Genomic DNA, 25,528 nt, shown 5'->3' with positions numbered 1-25,528 from the left:
AGTTTTTCTTTTCATAGCTGTGATAACATTAAATTGTTATATTGTTACTTGAGAGTGAAGTTCTAGTGAATAATGTTCAGTTACAATAAAAGATAAAATAGTAAAGAAGGACTGCAATTCAAGAAGATGTTGATTAAAATTAGTTTGTTACTTTAAAATCAAATCTCCAAATTTTGGAACCTTGATAACAGCCTGTGTTTATAAATAAAGCATCACAGAAGAGCAGAAAATAAGATCTGCTTATCATGCCAAGAATCGAGAATTTTGAAACATGAAGAAAACCTCTGTTGTGAAGCATTATAAAGTATATTGGGGTACTGTGTAACGTTGCAATGAGCTAAAAATCTGCTTGGAAAACTGTTGTTTAGTCTCAATGATGAAGTGTTGTTTATTAAACTTTCAATAGATACAAGAGTTTCTAAGGGAAAAGCAGCATATCCTTACTGTGAAGCTTCTTTCTTGTAGGTGCCACTCTGTTGCAAATTTAACTGACCCTAGGAGTATTGGTCTTTGAAAGCACATAAGAATAGGATTTATGGTTCTGAGTTAATAAAATATGCTGATGCCACTGTAAGCCCTATTTAGATAGACAGCAGTAATCTCTGTTGAGCAGTATGAAACCGTCTGTCTCTAAGTACTGGAAAGCTAATAGTTCACAGCAAGGTTGTACCACATCCAGAGATGAGAAAAATGTGTCTGAAGTCAGAAGAGTTTTAGCTGCATGATTTTGTTTTCTTTTGTAATTGTATTCTTTCTCCTGTGCTGATACTGTACATCATGTCAAGTAAACAAGATACCCAAAGAGCACAGAGGAAAATGTGCTTTTTAAAGTTAATGCTCTACTTTACTTTTGTTGGCTTTAGCACAAGGAACATGATTCTTCTGAATCTACAAGGTGAATCTGAAGTATGTGAAATTGGTGTTAAAGATGGGGTATGTTGTGTGTTCATAAAGAAAACACATTCAGTTCAGTAATGAGATACATTAAGAAGGCTAAGTTAATATGTTGCCACATTATGTGTTTTGTACAGTATAAAAATGCTGTTTCCGAGTTTTTATCTTTCATGAAAGGAGTTGATAGAATTATGTTTGGAAAGATAACTTTGAATTTGTAATTTTTCTATTGTGTTTGATGTATTTGACATTTAAATACGTGGTTGTATTTACATATATTGCATTTTCATTATGGCTAATCCTCTTGAAACTTGGTTGGCAGATGCCTTAAGCAGTTCTCTATAAAATTGGGACAGATACAGTATTCTGCAACCTTGGAATTTAATTGCAAATAAAGAACATTTTGTAATTGTATTTTTCCACTTTTAAGATTCCACTTTTAAATTTTAAAAGAGAATTGTATGTAAACAAAAGGGAAATAGACTTTAATGGAGAGATTATATCTGAAAATTTACAAGTTGTCACCTTGTTTTATTATAAAATATTAATAATCAATATTTTATGTGCTGCAAACATAAAGATTACCTCTCTGAGCTACTTAATATATTAAGTAAATAAGTCCGTGGGAACAAACCGTTCTGTGTACATCGTAAGACACACATATTTTTACAAAAGGCAACAGTTTTCAATATTAAGATTGTTTTATAATTTGAAAGGACAGTAGAAAAGCAAATAATTTCTTTGACAACTGTCAGGTTTTTTATAGTCCACAAATACATGATGTCCATATGTGGTGGGATTTTGTTTTTTTTGCTTTGGAGCTTTAAAAACAAATAGCCTCAGCATTTTTTCACCCTCATTTCCTAGCTTTTAATTTATTCAAATACTGAAAGATGTAGCTAAATATAGCAAAACGTTTGATTCTGTCTCTAAACTAATTTAGCAAATACCCTTAAGTTCACAGAATTCAGTAAAAAACACTTAAACAGTCTGAAATACAAGGGAAGAAAATAAATCAGTGTTTCTCTGTGGAGAGATCCATTGTAAAATTTGATGTACAATCTGGACTGCAAGAATCTTTTGCTATTAATTAAAGTTGAATTTTTTTCAAACTCAAGTTGCATTGTGTTTGGAAAAGTACTCAACAATTTCTGTTCTCTTCCAAATAAATTAGAGTCCACTCCCTCTTGTGATTCATCCTAAGAGTGACTGGATTCATCCATTCACACATCAGGTGCTTTGCTAATGCTCTTGAGCTGGCAGAGCTCCTCTCCCTGGCTTCCCATACAGAGGAAAGCCACAGGCTCTGCTAGGAGCGCTGCATCAAGTAAAGATCATATCCTGTGTAGATGTTTAAAGTTATATAGGATGAATTTGATTTTAATATTGCATGGAAGAAAGTAAAAATGGTTCAAACCTAAATTATCTGACCAGACATTTCCAATTTAGTCTTTAGCTCTTGGTTTGCTCCTTTTTAGTCCCTTTGGTTTTTGCTTTTGCATTTTCTTTTAATTGATACAGTTCTCCTGAACTACTTGTTTTCCCTTACAAGAGTGTAAAAGGTCCTCTATGCTCACGATAGCTTTTTACTTGTATTCTTACAAACCTTTGACACCTTTTTTCTGGAAAGTTGCTGCTTGGTGGTAGCAATCCATGATTATGAAGTGTCCAGTGGCTGCATTGAGCCAGCAGAGTTCCTTCATAAACTCATCTGCCTTTTGAAAAAACAAAATACAATGGGAGATTATGCCTTTAAGTCTATTTACCAGATTTTTCTGTACGTGTTTCTTGTGTGTTGGCAGTTTGTTTTGGCTGCATTAAGGTCCCAAATCTCACTCTTCATGGTCTTTGTGGAGGGAAGAAGGATTCTCCTGACTCATGGTGGTGTTTTAGAATTGTCCTTGATAAATGTGTGTGTTACTGCCAAAATCTGTGACAAAATATCTGGTCTCAAAATATGTAGTTTGTTTAATACCACCAAGATAAAGTATGGTGGGTCATGAAGTGATAAATGAGCCCTCAGCTTCCACAGCATCTGTGTTGGGGAGAGCTGTGCTGTATTTCAGGGAGGTGGCAGGAGTCCACCCCCGCCAACAAGGTCTGCAAGGCTTGTTTCCACCTTTTACCAGTTTCTGTCTCTCTTGGACGTCACCTTGTCAGTGTAGTTCAGGGAGCTGGCTTCCAGCTTCCTGCAAGGCAGGAGAGGAGAGATTTTCTATCCCAGCCCCTGACCTTCCCCATGGCGGCTGGGTGAGATGGGCATCCCTGCCATGCCGGGGCCTCTCTGCCTGCCTGGGATGCGGCACCGCTGGGAGCAGAGGGCAGCAGATAATGAGCAGGCAATTAAATGCTTAGTAAAAGAAGACACAGAGGAAATGCTGTGTGCTGCTCATCTTCTATTTTCATAAACTGATACATAGGATCCAGTGAATTGGGAAGTAGAATGAAGGTTAACGCAATTTTGACGCAAACACTTGTATGGCTAATCTCTCTCTAAATGCTTAAGTTTTTAATCTCAAGCCTCTTTATGTGGCTGAGCTGCACTTTTTTTCTAACTTGACTTTGTTTTGTGGGGAAATATTTCATATCAGATTGCTTAAGCTCTGGGCTGTCGTGTAAATACCTTCTGTCAAGTATATAATACACATTTTAAAATTTGTCTAAATATTTATGCTCTTGAGGGGATCACTGTATCTCTCAACAGACAGTTACAATCTAGAAAGTAAATAAATAGCATGTCTTTTTTTTCCAAATCTTCATTGTTTTTGCAAGAAATCATAACTGTTTGAAAGATATTTGAATCCTACAAAATTCTGGAAGATAATTTTATTATTTACTTGAGAAAAAACTACCTCCTGTCTTTCAGCAGTGCCTGCAAATATATGTATGTGCATGTATATATATATAGATACATAGATATATACTTTTGTTCTTAAATGCTTGTATGTCTTCTTAAAACTAAAGGCCAAAATATAACTAAATTAATTTATGTGTGCTACTACGTCTAAAGTTATCTACAGAAATGCTATGAAGCACATTTTTTGTTATTTTAGATTTGCTTCTGGTATGTGCTCCATGGATTAGTTTTTTCTTATTTTAGTAATTTTCGTTCTTATATTACATTGGTAAGATCTCTGGTGTTATGAGTGTTTAAAATGAAGTAATTAAAAGTTCAGTGAAATTCGGTGGAGCAAAGTTCGTTAATTTTCATTCATTTCCAGGTAATGAGCTGTATTTTTCCATGTTTGTATGAGAAGGAAAATTGTTAACACTGAAGTTTAAAATGTAGTTTGTAATCAATAAGAGTTACAGTAACTGTGATTGATATAAAACAGAAGATTTCTGTAATGTTAAATACATCAGAAACTTCACCAATAAAAAAAGATCTTGCAGTTTTAACTGAAGGAAGTATATTTTGGATGCTAGTCTATATAAATCATAATACATTGTATTTGCCTTTCTTTTTGCTTTTTACAATAATAAAACATATCCAGAGAAAGTAAATCTGTGATTTTAACATCTTTTGACAAGCACATTAGACTGTAGAAAGAGCATCCAAGTTGGGGCTCGGGGCATATGGTGCTACCTTCTGCTAGCATAGCTCCAGAACAAGTCACTGTGTTCACCAAGGGGTCATATTCAGACTCTGAGGTTCCTTCCTCTGGTCTGGGGGAAAAGAAACGCATTTCCCCTTCACACGGAAAAATCAGAACACCAACTGCAAACCCCAGTACCCTGGGATACCTTCATTGTGCAGAGAACACACAGATGCTATGAGATGTTTTGCTATCAATCAGGTTTTTTGTCAGGGCATTCATGAAAGGCATTATATTAGTCTATGTAGATATTTATAGTTATTTTTTAATTCTGAAAAGACATACAATGCTATTTCGAAAGAACATATGTTTATATTGTGATGTGAAATCGTAGAAGCATTTCAGACGTATGTACATTCGAAGTATTTTTTGAGTAGGTGTTTTGTGAATAGGTAGCAACTGCCACAAACTTACTTTTCACATCTTCCTAGATTGTCTTATTTTATTTAGATTTGAAGACTGGTATTTATAATAGATAATCCAAGTGTTGTGTGTCTTGGGAATTCAACATATGGATGAGGATATGGAAGGCATTAGTTATATGAGATTTGTTGACCAGCTTTTAATTCAGATTGTCATTTTTAACACACGGTGGTGCAGATGGTGGAGTTTTGAGTGTCCGTCAGAGCCCAAATACCTTAGGGACAGCTGTTGCTGATAAATCATTTTACATGCTTTAGGTCAAGAGTCGTCAAACCTGTTACAGCACCTGCTTCTACATATGCAAATCTGTTGTTTTCTCATTTCATTAAACAAGGAAAAGTAGTGGTCTCTCTTGGCCATAAGTAAGCCTGGAACATATCCCGTACGAAATGAAATACAGCAAGAAGACAACTGTGGTTTCTGCAGTACAGCCATGGGATGCTGCTTCTGTTTGGGGGCTTTGTTTCTGGAAGACTGCCTGCAATTTGGAAGGAGGGTAGAAAGACAAGTACATGTTTGGAGGCAAGAAGTAAAGGGAAGGTGTTTGCTGTCATTGACTGTAGGGTAGTTGTGAAGTTTGACATGCCCAGAAGCCAGCGGGTGCCATGTGGGGCTCCCCTACACTGCATACCTCTGTTTTCATCATCTGGTGAGCCTGCAGCATGATTTCCGGGCACTGGAGCATACAACATGTCTACTTCGGTTTGGAGCTGATTGATCCACAGTACAGAACATGCTTGTGGGATCTTCCCTTGCTATAGAAGAACATAAATGATTGAAATGTTTTCTTAAGAAAGAAAAGTATAATTTGTTTATGTACTTCAATGCCCAGCAAAAAAATTCCTGTCAAATGGCAGCACACTGCAAGAACTGGGGGGTTACTGCATAAGGTTATGCCTGGGCTTTGGAAACTTCTAAGATGTTTATATTTGTTTAATTTATCAGGTATGTAGAGAGAGATTAAATCATGAGGAGGAAACTTCTTTGTTTATTGCACTTCACAAGTAGGGCTGTGGCATGTAATAGAAATGGCACTTAGGGATTGGTTTTTTTTAAGCAAACTGACAGAAGATTTTATCCTGCGCTGCCATAGATTGCTGTGGGGGAGAAAGGGAAATAGTAAAATTGATGAAGAAATGTTGCATGCTGTCATTTTAGATTATGTTATTTTGCCATGAATTTGCTGCTAATTTTTTAAAGATACTGTAAAATTCTAGTGTTGTAGAAAGCACCACAGTAGCGCTGTAGTCTGCTAATTATTTCATTCCACGGCTAGTTTGTCAACAGTGTTTTAATCAAGCCACCAGCAAAAATGCTTTTTGAACATTTTGTGGAGAAAAAAGAATACCTCCCTGACCTTTCAACCTTGTCAGCTGAGTTTCCCCATTCTGACACTAGGCATTATTTTTGCAAAGGTTGGAATTTTAACTCTTCAGTGAACCAGATATCATTTTTATTGGGATATTAATTCTGGTAGGTGCTAATCTCATCAAGATTTGCAGACATTTTCCTTCATAGGCCATTCTGATTTGTAGCTTTTTCTTTTCACAGCAGTATTAAATACCAAACCTCTCTGATATGGAAGTTCATTAGAGATATGTCTTTGATGGCAGCCCTTTCAGGGCTTCAGTTTCAAATACCTTGATGTAAAGCTTAAGAAGCCATTGTGTTGTAAGCCCTCCTTGATGTGTCTTATTTAGATCTGCATAGTAAATCAAGGAAAGTAAATAACAAGGCAGCAGATGGAAGCATGGAGATAAGGCCAGTGAACAATTGTATTTGTATTTTGTTATGATGTTGACAGGAGCTAAAATTCACTAATCTAGTTCAACTGATCTGCATTTCAAAGAAATCTCATTTAGCAGCAACTTGAAGGTTTGGAGGATAAAGTTCTTTTATTGCAGCTTTTATTGCATTCTTTGCTAATTTATCTGGTCAAGATTTAGCCTTGCTTACTTAAAGCAGCAAGCATGTTACAAGGAGTCTTAAATACTACGAAAGCATTAATGTCTAGACTGTGAACTGAAGGTAATTACATATCCAGCAGTGAATAGGCTACATTTAGGAAATACTGTTGTCCAAATGGAATTGGAAGAGAAATGCAGATAAGGTGTTTTCTCCCATTTTCTCTAAGTTTTTTTGTTTTTTTTAAATTGTTAATTTTTAATCGTGTGGAAAATTAATATAAAAGCAAATGTAAAATTACTAAATATAAACCCCAGAATTTCTTGAACTGTGAGTTCCATCATACCATACTTTGCTGCTCTGTTTACAAATTGATAGCTCATATTAAGGTTTCATTTAATGATTGCCCTTCTGTATCTATTAAACAAAACTATTAAAAAGTGGACAATAATTTAATAGAATGATGGACCACAATTATTTTATGTGTGCTTTAAATGGTGTAAACGATATATATGTAAGTTAGGTACTTCATATTAGATACAGTACAGCCATGTCATTTGGAAAAAAAATGTGATAAATTGTAAGAATTAAATATCATTAAAATGAAAAGGGATATAGAAAGCAGAATTTAGGGTTTCCTTTTGCAAATTTAAAAAAGTTGTTTAATCTTAAGGCCAAAAACTAGACTTTTACTTTGATTTAGTTTTCAGTTTATAATAAAAACACTAACAATGGACTATTGAGAGTATTGAACACAAGTGTGTCCATACCTCTGTACAGATGTAATGATAATAAACCAAAGCATGCCAGGCTGGTGTACATCCACTCTAATAATGGGCCCTGGTCTCTAAGACATGTAAATCATACCCAGCAGCTGCTATGTGTTAATGCTGTAGTCCTTGCTGCCCTTCTGCAGCCTGTCCTTGTCACAGAACCTACACCTGTGCCTTGAGGACTGCACTTCCATCTCATTTGCAGTGTGGGTCTTTGCACTTCTTTGTAGTGTGTCTTTGTAGGCTCGAGAGGAGTGGAGGGGGAGGCAGCTGGGGATGAGGGTGCTTGCTAGGCTGCAGTGATATCTGATAGCTTTTGACTGCTGGACTCCATTGGGTAATCAGATCATGGGGTGGTAAATGCTTCTTTAGTTGTAGTACTGGCTTAAGCATCTTTTGGTTCCTTCTCCTCATTGCTGTACCTCTAAAAATGTTCACACAGTGTTTTGTGGATCTGGTGGACTCCATAAATTTGAAAGCAGCTTTTATTTAGCCAGTTTACTTTCAATCTAGATTAGTTTCCCAGTATGGCTGACCATGTATCTCCATGCATACTTTCCTTGGCACAGCTCAGTGGCCAGTGCTGGGAAGGGTGAGGTAGTACTGGTCCTGCCTCTGCCACTGGAAGAAATGTTTGTCAGTCTACACCCCAAGACACACAGGCTGAGCTTCCACAGCGGACCAAGCCATGCCACATAACAATTGTGTGATCCCACCTTATCCATGTTATGTCTCCTCGCTCCTCTCTTACCCTAGCAAGGATGACCATGTTTTGGTCAAAAAGTTGATCAGTTGTTTCAGGACTGTTTTAGAGTCAGCACAAGAGAGGAGTGAGAGTCTGCAGGTGGAGCTGTAGAAGGTTAGGGAAGTTAGGGCTGCTTTGGCTCCGGATTAGAGTGGTTTAAGTCACTGCGCTGCAGCAGTCTCAGGAAATTTTACTGTTACCTCCAGACCGTTGTATGCCCTGTATGTGTGAAATGAAGTAGACACTACAAATAGCAGTTATTCAAAAAAGAGATTTGCACTGCTTTGTGAAATATATATAGCAGCCAATATAATGACAATAAAATAAATTGAACTTTCCTTGAAAACTCCACCGTGTAAATGAACATTTATTTACATCCCAATCTGCCAAAGTTCAGAAGAAAAATTTTGAATTTAAAGATATCCCAAGGATGTCATCCTATTTACAGCACCCAGAAGCAAACAGGTCCACGAGATCAAGCACAGACATGTTCACGTTTTTAGTTAAACTCTACCTTCTTCTGCCTAACAATGTAAATCATCCCCTCAAATAAACATGTGCTCCTATTGTCTGGCCTGCCACAGTCTCCAGAGTTTCACCACCCATAATCTGTTTTTAAAGCCTCATGCCCTTGTACCTTTGGCTTCAGCATCGTTGACTCTCGCTCCATCCTGCCTAAGCCCACCCTGCGTTCTGACGTTGCCTAAGGTGACAAGGAGGGATCCCGGCTGTCACTGAATGCTTGCCTCTTGTCTTCCTGTCCCTGCTGGCTCCATGCACGTGTTGGGTTCCTCACAGAGCTGCATAAGGGGACAGTGTTTTCAGCAAAAAGGATAGTGGGAGAGAAGATAAAGGGAAAAAGGAGAAATAGAGGGGAAAAAAAGCCAAATGAAATTTTACGGAATTTCTCACATCTCTCTCTCTGCAGAAACCTTTTACACCCTGCCAGTAATACAGGAGTGTTGCAGCATGGTAACAATACTGGACATTATTGAGTAATCTTCTTTCAAGTGATAGGGATCCAAACTAGTTAGCAATGTGGTGGATTAAAAACCAAACTTGAATTCCTGCTACCATCGCATTGGTGTTGGTGTTGATTGCATAACCCTGATGGGCTGAATTGTGTGTGATGCTCCTTGTCTGGAATCACACTGAACTGCTCAGCATTTATTTCTTCAGCTCCTGCTGCATGTCCCTGTGCTGAGTGACAGCCTAATGTTAGAAGGAGAAAGGCAGATAGAGCTGGAAGGAATGTGGGGGAAATGAGGTGGCACTTTTCCCACTGGAGTAAATATTCCCAGACATATTTGCCACAAGGAAGTACTATACAAATTTACCACTATCTATTTGACCTTCCCAAGCTTGGATCTTGGTTTAACAGCAGTTTACCGAGTATTATGTGAGTTTGTCCCAAATCCAGCATTATATCTTAGTTGGTGGATTGCCTAGTAAAGCTAGTTAGCCTGTCTTCTCTCATCCATCTTGTGTATATCATTTCCTTTGGAGTGGTGGACATGTAGTCATGCAAGGAATATTTAGGCATAAGTCTTTCGTTTTCATGCTGTTCTGTCCTCTTACAATTCAGTTTAAGGTTGTATTTCTAGTCAATATATTTTAAATAAATACTGACTAAATCTACAAGAGAAATGAGGAATACTTATCTAACTCCTAGTCCAAATCCAGAAGATTTGAGGAACTTGGTATACAACTGATGAGAGGAATAGATTTTAAAATATTACAAATTTTAGCGTGTCTTTTCAGGTCCTGCAGGAGATCTGTATCAAAACATAAGGAAGATTATTGATTATCTTCGTGGCACTGATGCATATAGAAAGACCATTTTACCTGTTGATAGGTAATTTGTCCTGGCTTTCTCTTTTTATTGTGTAGGAGAAGGGAAGTAGTGCCAACTCTGATGTTTTCTGAAGCTTTTTTTTTTTTTTTTTGATCATAGCATAATAAGGTTTCTTAAATTGCAGACAAACCAAACAACTTTATTCAGTTTAATAGCACAGCATTTAGAGACATTTGCAATAGAACACCTTTATTGCTTTAATTATTTATATCATAGTTTATCTCTTATTTACTCATTCTCTTGTTTCCAAGATTAGGACAATGATACCACAGATCATCTGGAAGGGACTTTAGCACAGATATATTTATGTCTTTTGTCACTGTTTTAATACATCTTTCTTAACAATATTTTTGGGCATTTATTAGCAAAGCAGTAATTATTTTCATGAGTTTATGTTTTTTGAGGTAAGATTTCTGGGTAAAGGCTTTTAGATAAACATGGTTCTAAAGACACAGGATTGTAAGACTACATTAGGTAGTCTATACAAATGAGAGTAAATATTGTTCAATCTTAAACCAAACCAGACTCAAAACTCCAATCCAGTCCTTGATTTTATATGCTATGATATCAGGCCACATTCTACTCTAGTTTTTTATTTAGTTACACCAAATAGTCCATAGGTACTGAAAGTTAAATTAATAGGATGCTTATCTACAAAAATTGAATTTTATATCATATTAATCCCAAAAGAGTTAAGAAACTTCCTTGTATAGTCCTCAAATACTTTTTCTATAGCACATTTTTCTTTAGCAAGCTCTAAAAACACATGACAGTCAAGAGATAAAGTATTTTATCAGTGCTTATTTGGGATGGCTTTGTAAGGCAGCTGTATATTTATGAATTGCCAAAAAAGTCCTGTAACTGTTATGCTAATAAGATCATGTCATGATGCATAGCTTTTACTTTGTGTCTTAGATAATGTATGGGAATGGTGTGAGCTTGCACATAAGTGTAGCTTTTAATATCCCAAATTAATATGTGTGTACTCTGAAATATATTCGTGTCTTTAAAATTGCAGATTAGTTGTATCACTGTGCTGATATTTTAAAAAAAATAAGCTAAGAAATTCTTAATGTAAAAACTTCTTCATGTATCTTTGATGTAAGTGGATTTCTAACAGGGTATAATTGAATTAAGGAATATATGGAATAAATTTTTAAAGCAGGCATGAATGCTTATTTAACCTTCAAGTGAAATTATATAAAAAATGGTTGAGAATAATGCATTCTTAGTTTACATGATTTTTTGGGGTTGCTATTGATTTCTAATACTTGCAGGTGAGATAAATGCGTATCAACTTTTCCCCCTTGATGTGCACTTGTTTGAGAGATTCAAGACGATATTCATGGGAAGATTTTGTAAACTTGTTAATAGTAACTTGAAGCCACATGTGGAAAGAGTAAAAATCAAGGCTTTTATTTGACAACCAGTAGGTACCCACTTGTAGGTGCCACTCTTTCTCAGTGTTTAAGTAGTGGTGATGATAATTCGGAATTGTTATTGCTACCATCAAATTGTTTTCAATAGGTTTATCCTGCAATAGTATTTTACCTTCTCTAGTATACCTGGAACCCATGTCTCTAAATTTTGCCATTTTTCTAGAAGCTTGTCTTTGCTCATATATCAATGCTAAGACATTTGGTTCTTGTTTGGTACAGCTTGCTCTTATTTATAGTTAGTATTGAAGTGATGTGAAGGATATCAAACAGACCTTGAATACCTTTTGAGCTGTCTGGTTATATTCCTACCCTTAATGCTCTAAACAGAAAAGCTGGACAAATAATAGAAGGGAGAGGTAGCCTAAAATGTTGCTATAGGCCAGTGGTACATGAGTCTTTGATCATTAGCATGCTGTACAGTGAATTTCTTTTCATCCTCAGTGTAGCCATTTAAGCTGCAGAAGCAAATAGAACAGCAAACATTGTAGCAGCTTCTTCTTTCTCAGAGAGGGGAATAGATTGAACAGTAAACATACTTTGATCCAATATTTTAAACTGGCCAAAAAAAGTGTAAGCTATTCAAATGCTCACTGCAGGGTCTAAAAAGAATGTTAATGAATAGGTATGTGTGTAGATATACCAGAAAATGTCTGGGTTTTGGGTGAAATTTGAGGGTATTAATTCACGCATCTTGTGAAAAGGATTTTGGTTGCATACTGATGTCTGAACAAAGTTATTTCTGTCCTGCTATGTTTTTTTGTGCTAGTACAGGCTGCTTCTTCATATAATGTGCCAATGCACAGCTCTACATATAGAGATAACTTGGTTCACAGACACAAAGATCTGTATCTAGTAAGACGGCAGAAAGGACTGTTTATATTCCTTTGGTACACCTGGTAGGTATGGATAGAATTAATTAACATACTTTTTACTCAAAAGTGTGACATGCCAGTCCATGACAGCAAAAAGTGTTTGTTCCTGATGACAGTCATTCACTTTCTGCTGGTTCAGAAGGCTTCCCTGAAGGAATTTTAATTGATCTGCACTTGCCCAAAATAAATCAGAAACACTGCTGTATCCTAGAGATTAAAGGAAAAGAGAAGATATTGGAATACAGATTATATGATTTTTAAGGTTTACTTTGAGATGAAACTTGGGAAATGGAGATGCTGACCTGCATTTATATAAGTGTTGAACTGAGTGGGAACACATGGATGAAGTTAGACTCAAACCCATGAGACCAGGGAACAACTTGAGAAGCAGAACCTTGCTTTGTAGCCCTCTGTCCTGGCTGCTTTGGGACTGTGGACCAGGAAGAGGAAGGCTACTGCTGCTTTACAGTAAGACTTTGCTACCTCATTTGATTTTATTTTATTTTTTCAGTGGTGATGGTGTTTTGGAAAAATCAATCACATTTATTAAGCATATAGTAAAGTACAGAGAACCATGGGATTTTCCTTCGGTGTTCAAAAGGATCTAGCCTGTACTTCAAATGCAACTAAGACTAGATTCCCTGTGTACCTAATGCAGTAATTCTCGTTCTTGAGTGGTGAATAGATCAGTGTAAAATGGATATAAAATTTGTTGAATTAGCACTAACATAAGTGAATTTAGAAGGAGATAGGACTGGTTATCCTAGTTCAGACCAATGTTTCACTTAAGCTGTCATCTACCTCCAGTGGTGATTGTCTTCCAAGGATACCTCCATCTTCCTCTTGACTTATGAAACCTCCTTGCATAAACAGCATCCTTGGGAAGAAGTTCACAGTTCTGTCACACAATTTGGGGAGAAGAAACTCCCATTTTGCTTTTGAACTTGGCTTTTATTAGGCAGTTCTTGAGTTCAAAGAATAGGGAACATAAAATGTCTGTGCAGTCTTTTCATCTTTAGAATTTTTTTGTTTTCTATCATGCCCTTCCTTAAGTCAGCTTTTTTCCAGTCTGGATATTGGTGGCGTACTGAATTCTTCTTCATATATGGAAAGTATTTTAAGCCTTTGATCATGTGTGTTTTTTTCTCTGAACCTTTGCTAATTAGTTGTGTTGTTCTGTGCTGGACAAGAGAGTGGAGCATGCTTTTCAAGATAGGGATTAATACAGTGGCAAATGACATGTTACGCTTTGTCCTTTATTCCTTTCTCAATAATTTTTAACATTCAGTTTATAAATTTGACTGATGGAGTGGTGAGTTTTAAGTTTCCATGAAGAAATTTCAATGAGACCTATCTATCATAAACCCCAGGTCTCACTTTCTGAGCGGTAAGATGTAGTGCAGTAGAGAGTTGTTTTGTTTAACAGAAGATTCAGATTAGAATGTTTATCAGTATTGGCTAGCCAAGATGGTTTGTAGTGAGACTGTGCTCAACAAATTCTGATTGCCTGCTTGAACCCAGCCAGAAGTATTTACAGTGTCTTTGTGGTACAAAATAAATAATCGATTATGTGAAACCATCTTTTAACTTGTACACTTGCTTTTTCAAAGTAATACAATCTTGTTATTACGAATCTCAGAAGTGAAGCAAGTGACTGCTCTAGGAGTAGTGACTACTTCATGTGTCTCATACAAGGAAAGAAAGATGTGAAGTGTGTGGGATTATTTCTTCAGTGTGCAGTACATATGTGTAAGGATGACACTGACGTGTGTGTTTTAAAGAGATGGTTGTAATCCCTTGCTATAAAACGCAATATGGACGCTTGCACTTATTGTGTTCCTTTCCCTTTTTACCCTTAGATAACTTCAAGTGAAAGTTAAGGACCTTTTGTCCTTACCTGCCGTAGACGTGACAGACACTTTTGGAAGGAGGACCAGTTTGAGCAAAAAGGAAAAGACCATCCCTTCCCACAGCACAGCATAGTGACAAAGTGACTCTGAAGAGATGTAAGTGATTTATAACTGAACTGTGGCTATATTTCTGCTGTGGATTTATACGCCCTGTGGGAGGAATACAGTACCCATCACTGAAATGTATTGCTTATAGATGTAAAATATGGTTTAGGAAAAAAATTTGTGGACCATGCAGAAAATACATACCCTTTTGATGTTAGTGTGATGGTAAGCTATGCTACAAGGTTTTTTTCCAAATGGCAATTGTTAATGGGAATGAAGTGCTGTGAGAGTCAAAAACCTGTTCTTCTACCATTTTCTACTCATCTAGATATTGGTTAATTTATATACATGGAAACTTAAGCAGCTGTATCTCAGTCATTCTGGATTCTGCTTTCCCTCAGGAGAGAAGCAGGCATCTCCAGAGGCCAATCCAGCTCATTCTGAAAGCAATGCCTGAGTAATGCACTTACTCGCTGAGTAGCTTGTGTTGACTGCTTAGCTTTAGCCTAAATGTTCAATGAACACTTTAACCTGGCACGTCTGTGTAAGATGCAGTGCCAGCTTCTTTTCTCCTCCCCATATTGTCATTCTCCCTCACTCAGCAAGTGTAGCTGTTGATAAATTTGGAGAATGGATCAGACTGAAAATAGCCAATTATTTATTTGGTTTTGTTTTCAGTTGGGTTTATCCCAGCCTTCTTCCATATGGCTGTCCAAGGGCTGTCACTGGTACAAAGGGTGAGGGGGGTGGGAATTAGCAGCTAAAAGTGTGGGGGAGCACATGACGGCAGCTGTGCTAGTTTCTGCAGCTTAAATTCCTTGGTGAGCTATAGTCTCAGACCTTATAGATATTTTTAGTGCTTTGCCATTTATAAGAGTTAAAAAATGTATGTGAGGCACCCTTACTTATTATCTAATGGGGAACTACTGTTTTGTTGTGCATTTCTTACTGTGATAGAGCAGTCTTTTGTGTCCTTTGTAAGTTAAAATTCAGGTCTCCAAAACCAGTAAATGGTCATAAGTGGCTAGCAAGTAAGCAGGTGTTCTATTGTGATTTATAGTGCAGACATGATAGTGTATAATTCATATATACATACATAATTTCTGAATTCTGAAGATGCTAGCCTAATTTTGTATAGCACCAAACATGATATGTAGGTTGGGTGATAGTTAGTGGTTGGACTAATTTAGGCACAAGATCCTTGTCTCCTGAACAGTGAAATACTGAATAACATTTCATTCTCACAGTAAATACCTGATGGGAGGGTGTAAAGAAGACAGAGCTAGACTTCTCTCATTGCCACCTGGTGACGGGATGAGAGGCAGTGGGTACAAGCTGCATAAAGATTATTAAATTATGTTTCCATTGAAACATAATATAAAAAACTTCCTTATCTTGAGGATGGTCAAACACTGGAGAGGCTTGCCCAAAGAGGTTGTAGAATCCCCATCCATGGAGATGCTCAAAACCCAAAGGGACAAGCAGCCTCCTGCATCTGACCCTTCTTGATCAGGAGTTTAGATTTGATGAGTTTCTGAGGTCCCTTCCAATCTCAGCTATTCTATGATTTTGGGGATATTTATAGGTAAGAAAAATCAGAAATATCCTGCTATTTTGTTTTATGATATTAATTTTTTTTAAAAAAATTCTATTTTAAGTATTTAGTTATTCAGTTTAGTATTTTACTTAAGTTTTGGCTAAAATGAGACGTGGCAGAATTTGCAAGCTTTCTAAAATGTGTTAAATTATATTTAAAGACTTGTGATTATAACTATGAAAATCACATTGAAGTCTGTGAAATTATCTTTTAGCTTTGAATTAGCACCAGGTTTCACGTGATGTGAACAGTCACATGATGGGGACTTTAGATGTTTAAAAATAGCGTCTTTTTCACTTGATCCATGGCAAGAAAGATACATTTTTAGTATCATTTTGTGCTTGGGAAAAAAAAAAGACATAACTAGGAACAAAGCCTTGCAGGCAAGCTCCATTAATCCACAATAGAAATAGCTGTCTTCCTGAAGTGTTTTTAGAGATCAATGAGACCTATAAAGTGACTTAAGAATTTCATTATAAGCTCTGTTTTCAGTTACTTGCAAATGGCCATTCTGAGACAATCCATAATTCAAGAGGATGCCAAGGCAAACATGTAAAACCTCGGCAAATGTACAGTGAGACTTCACAACATAGCCTTCTGTCTTCTGTGAATGTGTGATTGAGGGGCTTCCTTGTGTTTCGAAATACTTAGGAGAATGAGACTCTCTTCAAATACCAGCTTTCTTGAATTTTAACTTCAATTAATTTGGCAGACATTTTCTGCCCACAGTTTTGCTATAGTTTGAATGTCTTTGCAAAAGTTTCTGTGAGATGGGTGTATCATTCCTGAAAATGGAAAATAAAATGGTCTAAAAAAAGGTCTGTGACCTCTTCTTTGCTTTTGAGCATGGACTTGGAATTTGAAAGGGAAGCTTTAATGGGTTATAAGATGTGTCTTTTGCCATGCCTCTGAATGTCTGTCCTTCTTGTGCTGAATTATAAGCTTTTGAAAACTGCTGCTTACTCATACTTAGAAGAAGCATATTACTTTGTCAGCATATTCTGAAAATATTCCCTGTATATTCTTAATCTTCTAGAAATGACTGAGTCTGTCCTGGCTTGGAGATCAAACGCTGTATGACATTTCAAATTTACAGATCCCCTGCTATTTTCACAAGAGGGTCTTGTTTTTTGAAATTTTCTGGGACAGAGTATTTTGATTCTTACAGTTGTTGTTAATTCTGGTTTTCTGCATTTTATGCTTAATTTTCCCAAATGCTCTTTGAGAAGGGTGTCAAGAGTGGGATTAATTTCCCACGATGTTAGCCATCTAAAAATATAGGTGGTATAAATCTGAGCTGGTCACCATAGGCTTCTTTAGTCAGTGAAGAGAGATGGAGACTTCCAGGGGAGGATTCCTGTAGACTCTTTTTATTTCTGTCTTTAGATGAGACAGTTCTTTCTTTAGAGATGCCTGTTTCTTGTCACTGGCAATAAAAGCAACCTAAGGTGACTGGCACAAATTTAGACTTTTAATTTTTGTATTAAACATTAAGACAGATAAATTCCATCTCATGTGACATAATTTGAGACTTGAGAGGCAGAAATGTTATCACTGACATTGACAAAAACATCCTGCTCTCACAGTAGTAAACAAAATTATTTAAAAATTATTACAGTTATGGTGACACGTACAAGTTTATTAAAAGAACATTTTCCATATCTCTTAGATATTGTGTGTTACCATTAAAACAATGCACTTCAAGCACGATTTTAATATTAAACATGAAGTATCAATAGATTTTGGGTGTTTTCTTACATTTGGGTTCTAGGTTAAGAAATGCAAATGTTTTAACTCTATGCCATTACTTAATTTCTAATAAGGTAGTAAAACAGATGTATCATGAGATTCTGGCATTGTTGCCTTTTAGCTTGAAAAAAAAGATTGAAAAAATCTGGTGCTAATATAACAGACAAAATTGCGCTTCTAGTTGATTTAAGAGCAAGAATTTAGGTGGCTTTCCCATTTGAAACAATTTCTCTACTATCAACTAATTGATAATGTGTTCTATTAAATGAGATTGTGATGAAGTGCTGTTTTCAATTTGTATTGAAGTATTTTAAATTTCCTTAGTAATTTACACTGTTGTCTATACTTGAGTAATGGCAACTACATTGGCTAACCCAGTATAATAGCATAGCACCTCCTTCAGTCCCACTTTTCATGGGTATGGGCTGTATGTGGGGAGCACTTTCTTGCCATGGAATAGTTGAATGTGTCTAAAAGGCATTAGAAGTGATGTATGTTGGCTCTATTTGCTTTTTAGCTAAAATGTAGGCATATGACATAGAAATTGTGGTGTAATTTATTATTAGATGTCTTTTTGTGTCTAATTGCCATGTATTTGAATTATTACCTTGGAGGGTTAGACTTACCTAGACTTAGTTCATACATGTTTTTAACATCACTGTGATGAGACTATGGACAAGAGTTGAATATGCTTCAAAGATGGTCTCAGTTGTAATTGTCCTGTTGTTCAGAAATGCACAGGACTGCTTATGGTAAGCACTGTTTCTGTACTTCTGCTCATGGTTGACCGATTAACCCTTATTGGGGTGTATAAAATTTTTCTTTCAGTTGTAATTTTGCTTTGAACATTACATTTTGTACCTGAGGTGTCTCTTTTCATTTTGTTTCCATCTTTTTGTTGTTATTTAAAGTGGTACATTTCATTCAGTATTGCATAGTAGCAGCATGCGTGTATTACAGTGTAAAACTACAGTAAATACTGACTCCTGGAATCTACATTTGGCTGAGGAAGTGATTTGTTTTTTAAAAAGAGTGCTTGCAAATTAGCCTAAAGAAAGTGCTTAGAGAATGGAGATGATGTTAATAATTTTTAGTTAGTTATTTTCTAGTTATTTTAGTTATTTTAGTTATTTTCTCTTTCTCTGCCTACTCCTTCTAATATTTGCACAAAATAACATTCACCAATGTTTGTATCTCAGTATCACTAAGTTATGTGTTCTAAACAATAACAAAATATTTCCCTTAGAAACACTGTTACATCAGTACTTGCTGGCCAAGATTCTCACTGGTAAATACACAAAGCTTCACCGAAGCTGGCAAGCTGTCTCTTTTTGTAGTTGAAACAAGTTTTATGGGCTTTGTTTTTTTCAAGCTTATGAGATTGCCTGACTTTTTTTGGATTGAGTTTGTATTATTCCTATCCTTCTGTGACTTTAAGAATGCTTAGTTTTGAATGGAATTTCACGCATTATCACAGAAAACCCAGAAGACCCTAGTTCGGAGCAAATGAAAAGGGCAGTTCAGCCAAGGTGCCACTAAACAGAGGATGTTTGAGTACTGAAGAACTGTGCCTATTTTTATTGAACTATACATTTTATGACACTTTGTCCTAACCCTGTGTGAGGGTTAAACTGAGATCCAGCAGGCTGAGAATATCTGGGTTCAGTGAATGAATCTGAGTATAGAAACCTGAGGAGTATCTGTTCAAGAAACACATTAATGACTGCATCAAAGTTAACAGAAGAGTTTTTTCCACAGCATAGGCATCTATGTCAGCAGGGGCTTTTCAATAATAGAAAATTTCACATGGGCTAAATCCCATTCCATGTAGAAAGTGAATCAAATTCCTATCATGCTCTTATTCTGACTCAAAATTTAAAAGCAACCTGAAGTTTCAAATAGGGAAAAGGGAAAGATGTTTTGATTGTTGCAGGCATTTTTAGAAAGTATAAGTATGTATTGATAGTTGTTCTAAAACTACCTATGTATTATGCATCTTGTCTCAAGTTGCAAACAAGGAAGAGAGAAAAGGAAACTTCTTGTCAGCATGTCTTCATTTCTTTAGCCTATATAAGGTCTCTTTTCTCTAGAGGATTTTGGATTAGATTCCTGAATTGGTTGACAGCATCAATTAATTGGACCTTATGCCATTCTGATTGTCAATTTCATTCATTTTCTACTTTGTGAGAGGTAGAGTCATATTACTTTGATTTGAGAGATCATTCCTGGGGTGTGAGTGAAAGCTGCATGATAGGCTAAATAAGGATGCCAGCTAAGCAGATGCCTTTTGCTAAAATGACGTTTTCATAGAGTCTGGTGTCCTGTGTGCAGTTACAGTTCACTGGCACTTAGCTGTTCAGGAACTGGAAATGGTGTGAAACATACATTTGTAGTGGAACAGAATATTCTTCATATAAGATCAGTAAATGTTTATAAAGAATTGTCTATTGGCGAACAGCTGCACTGTTACGCTTCAGAGGTAGAAGCATTTGGATGGTAATAAAGGGATTCTTGTATACAGCTAACAAAGCATGGTGAGATCCTTTGGGGCATAAGTCATAACATGTGATAATATTAATAACACACTGCATTTCATCTGAGGATTTCAAAGAACTATAGAAAACATCAATGAATTATCACCTTAACCCACTGTGGAGCACTGCTAAGACTTGGGTGGGTTGAGTGCAGAAATGCCATCTCATTTTTATGGTATGTTGGTTACTGTACCTTTGCTGCACACAGGTAATTCAGGAAGTGTCAGTATTTTCCACATGGAGAATATAAGGCATAGAGAAACAGATTGACTTGGTCTGGGCAGACAGTAACTCCAGCATAAGCATTCCAACACCAAAATCCTCCCGAACAGCCTGGCTGTTTGCAGTGATAGTTGGCTCAGGCTGCTGGTTCTCTTTGCTGTTGTACATCTTGAAGCGCTATGTAATACTACAGAAGATAACATTGTGCAAACAGTGCAGTTGGAACCTGGCCATTTAGAGTAACAATTTCATGAGTTCTGATATGCTGATGCATGTATATGTCAGAAAACCAGCATATTTTTATGTGTTAAAACCGTCGGTAGGAGGTACATTAGACAAAAACAACTTCTCAAGGGTGACACACAAGCACTATAGTTGAAAAGTATAAGAGCAGAAACCATCTGCTGTGTAGTGTTTTGATGAAAACATACATGGTGCTAATTAAACAAAGCTAATTAAACAGTTATTTCACATTGCAATTTAGGGTTTTTAAAATAATCTTATTTAAAAAATTGTTTTGGAGAGACAATTGTAAAAGATGCTTTGGGTTTTGCCCCTTCAGTGCTGCTGCCTGTTTATGGCTGCCTTTGGTACACCATTCCTAAATACCATTCATTCACCTCTTGCCCCTCCTGTTGAAGGAGATACCAACAGTATCTTAAAAGTGTTCTTTAATATTTTACCATTCTAGACCTCATATTTTGAGTTAGTGAAATGTAGAATTGCTTTTCTCCTTTATCTGTAGCCACAAATGAAAACATTTAGGTTCTCAACTGACACAATTTTGGCGAAAATCATATTTTTAAATAGAAACCAAGTACGGGTTATGCTAATAGAACCTCATTTGTAATTTAAACCGAAGCTGTTAACATTCAATAATGGAACCATACATCAAGGAGTTTTCTGCAAAAACAGAAAAATACTAATTCTTCATCCTCAGATCTGCAAATCCAGACTGATGGGATTTCAGCCCTTCATCTTTTACTGACAGGCGGCAGCATCAGTGGAATAAAACTAAAATGTGATCCCCTTTCTCTCCACCTCCTTCCCCTAATTTTACTCTGACAGAGAAAGAATCACAGTTTTAGCTGGTATCTTAGCCCAGGGGAAAAAATGGTCTGTCATCAGGTCTTTTAGGGAGAAAGAGCTCTTCAGTGGAGTAGTTAAGTGGTATTTTGATTCTCAGGGTGCATCTTATACCTGCATTTTTGCAAGATACGATAAATGGTTTCTGAGGCAGTTATTGAGAGCAGAATCAAGGTCATCAACCTTCCCCCAAGAGCTCATTATCTCTCAGTTCTTGTTTCTGATGAAAATGTTGAACATGGGAGAAGATGGGCTCCAGATGAACTCTCTGAAACTGAGCACTCATATGAACAATCCCCAGCCATATGTTAGTAAAGCATGTACTTCTAATTTTTCATCTGCAAAAATCAGTGACTCTGATCAAATTTTTCTAGATTTTTACTTGATTTTGCAGTAGTTTGATGCATGCATGTTGAAGTTTATCATTCTAAATCCCCTAACATGCATACATTACTGTAAAGTCCTCTACAATTCATGATGAAATAGAAGCCTTTGGGTATTCTGAAGTTCAGACCTCCGTGTCTTTGGAGAAATTCATTTTGAAGCCCTACAGCTAAACTACAAAGCTCTTCATTGTCTGCCAACGAGTTGCTCCTGTTCTGGAGTTGGCTTATGAAGCTGAGTTCCTGCATATGGCTGTAAATACTCAGTTGTCTAAAGAAAGAAAAGATATAAATCTGCCACAGCAGAAGAAATTTGCCATGTAAAACAAAAATAATGTGTTCTTATACCTAGAACAAGAATGATTACCATCTTAGTATTATTTGGCTTCTGCAGCATCTCTTAGTATTTTAGTTCAGATCAGGACTGCACTTGAGAAGTATCAGGATAGACCAGCCTCTCACTGAACCTTGCTGATGATGAAGCTAAACAAGGGCAGGGCAAGTACTTGAAAAATGTACCAAACCTATACACTAGTATGAAGTAAAGTATCTTGAAGCACATGCCGCATGCATGTAAAGTGTTCAGCTCCAGCTGTTCTATTGTGCAAGGCCATTTTTGTTGGATTCTACTATTTCCTAATGCTGATGTTTTCTTAGTTATGTAAGACCATGGGGATCCTTGTCATAAAGAAGTCTGTAAAAAACCCCACCCTTTCATGTCTCTGAGTAACGTAGTATTTCCATTTTTTGCTCAGATAGTAGTTTAGAGTCTGTAACTGTAGAGGTCTCTTTGTTGCTTTGTTGCCTGCCCATCTCCACATCTCTTCTGTAATTAAAATGTTTTCTCATAATCACATGTACTTCTGTGACCAGTGGGATATTTTCATTTTGTATGTTTAAAACTGTGGTGAAGGAGAAATTGGTTTTACCTAGTCTGTTTCTATTGAAACTATCATTTAAAGGGTGTTCTTAGGAATTCTTGATGCCACCTTCTTTATTCACATTTCTAAAGGACACTTTGGACAGATATCTTAAAGAGGAGAACTGGATGACCAGTGGAGAGCTGTAATTTTCAACTCCCTTTTCTATGGTTATATGATAAAAAAATCAATGGCAAAGTTTCACCTTATTTATCAGTAGTTTGGGAAAAAATGGAAGTTAATACTGAAAGCCAAATTTGATAATCTTTCCATTGTAACCTTCTATAATTTTCTGTGTTGTAATAAGCTGTATATATATATACACACACACACACACGTGTGCATGTGTGCACGCACAAAAATATATGCACATTGTGCTGTATTTAGTACAGCACATACTGAGGGGTATTGCTGATAGCAGCAATTTTGATGAAGTAGTTCATTGGACAAGGCATTGGTTGTAGTACATACTACTCTCGTTGCCTGAAAGATGATGCATTTAGTCTCACTGCTTTGTGCCCAGGTTTCTGATTTTGTGTGCGTTTCTAGTGTTTCTCTATCCTAGTCAGTCTTTGTCATGGAGATTGCTACATGCTGGTGTCTGTAGGTCTTCATTGGACATTTAAAAATGATTTATGAGCTCTTGGCTATCAAAGTCTGCTTTTGGCCCATCAGCCAATATTGTGTTCCCATGGCAATACGTATGGCACTGAGACAATGACTTACCCATTCCTGTGCTCTTCAAACTGAGCCAGTAGATAGTTACTTTGGTAGAACACTTAGTGAATTAGTAAGATGATGTTTCTCAAATGCCACAGGTGCCAAAGCTAAAAAACCAAATATTATGTTACTATATTTATGAAAAGCCAACACATTTCCATTGTAGCCTGCTGTTAAACAATTTAAACTTCCACTAATTTTAGCATTATTTCTTAAATGGTTGTGCTTACGCAAATAGTTGAAAATTTTGTACATTTTTTGTACTCATGGGTGGAACTGGGTAACATGGGATGTAAGGAAATAGGCAGTTCATAAATATATGTAAAAGATACCCAGGAAAAGGAGAAAAAGAAGAGTTGGTAACAATTTAGGGAAACCAGTTTGAGACTAACTGAATGACAGGAAGGCATTAGTTATGAAATACCCACTAACTCTCGGTAGTGATAGACCAGCCACTATAGGATATGACAATCAAATATTTAACACCAACTGATAATGTTACCAAGTAAATAAAAAAAATTGGTAAAGTGGACTTTATAGTGTTTGCACAATGTTGTAGTTGCTCACCAGGCTCAGCATAAACACAGATGATTCCCTTCCTAGAGTATAAGGAAACACTGAAAGGCTGAATGGGGAAATTCTGGAAAGGGGACTTTTGCCTCTCAATCTTGTGTGTGAGGTTGCTTTACTCGGAAATGTTTTTCCATTCCTTCCAGACCTATCTAAAGGGCTCATGGAGGAAGGAAACAGAGTGACTTAAGTTCACCAAACGGTTGTTCAAAAAATAAATCAGGTTAGAAAATGAATGGGGACATGACATCATCCTGAAGGATTAAAGTCCTGAAGCAGTGTGTGGTTGTAACATTTTAGCTGAGTACTTCTACACTACAAGTGTGGCTTGTATTCCGGCTCTATTCTTAGTACTTAGTGCTGGGTTCCCATCCAGAGATCACATTTGTTGCTGTTGTTGAAGGTGTCAATTTTGCAATTTCTTGATTGCTATCATAAGCTAATGGGGAAATACAATGAACCTAGTTTGATTCATTGCCAGACATCATGTAGAGATATGCACAAGATACTGTGAAGGCTTTGGTGACTGTCTTGCATTTCTATTACTTCACTTCCAGTGAAGTTGCAGCTGGCCAGGTTTTGGACCAAGGGGATCTTTTCCATTACTTGCCTTTCCCAGTGTTGGCAGGGTGCTTTATATCTTCCATGCATAGGCCTTCCATCAGATGGAAGTATTGTGTCAAGGGAAGCATGTGAATAGTCCTTGAATAGTTACATGATTTGTGGACAAAACCAGGCAGAATTGTGCCTGAAGAAACAAAAATATTTCTAAAAATTAGACACAACGTTGGTTTAAAGGTTGTGTCCTTTGAAAGGATTTGAAGCAGTTTAGGTGCTTACGTTGCTCAAGGGACTTTGAGTACTGTGAGGTTTTAAGGAAGGCTAAGTATTCCAGGAAGTTTAAGAGCTTATGGCATCGTAAATATTTAAGATGATTTAAAAGGTTATGTCCTCTTTAGTATTTGAGTTGGATTAAGTGCTTATATTGCCTTAAGGACTTTTTCCCTAAAAGGAACCTCAGAAATTAAATGCAAAAAAACTCCCATAGATGCAATATTTGGGTGTTTTTGCATTTTTGCTTTCATTTGAGAAATGCAAAATTCTGTTTTCAATAGCAGCATTAAGTTGACCACACTACATATGCATCAAAGATGGACAGAATAATGGAGGGTGTCTAGGAAACCTCTGGATATGAAATCCAGAAGCAGTAGTTTTTAATACCTTGACAGCCTATGCGTAGGGAAATGTTTTTTTCTTCTGCTTGTTTTTCATGATCTGGTAAAGATCAAA

General features: G+C 36.6%; 1 protein-coding gene across 3 annotated transcripts in view; it reads left to right on the top strand.

Moving 5' to 3' along the window:
- Positions 1-25,528, top strand: part of FOXP2 (forkhead box P2) — a 411,700-nt gene that overhangs the window by 47,274 nt on the left and 338,898 nt on the right. For all 3 annotated transcript variants that reach the window (XM_068997250.1, XM_068997215.1, XM_068997225.1), the window contains exon 2: positions 14,362-14,508. The gene's annotated coding sequence lies outside the window, so the exon portion shown is untranslated. The remainder of the gene's footprint in view (positions 1-14,361; positions 14,509-25,528) is intronic.

This window comes from Aphelocoma coerulescens, chromosome 1A (assembly GCF_041296385.1).
Source record: "Aphelocoma coerulescens isolate FSJ_1873_10779 chromosome 1A, UR_Acoe_1.0, whole genome shotgun sequence".
Classification (NCBI taxonomy): Eukaryota; Metazoa; Chordata; class Aves; order Passeriformes; family Corvidae; genus Aphelocoma; species Aphelocoma coerulescens.
This window is presented reverse-complemented; position numbering and strand designations above follow the sequence as displayed.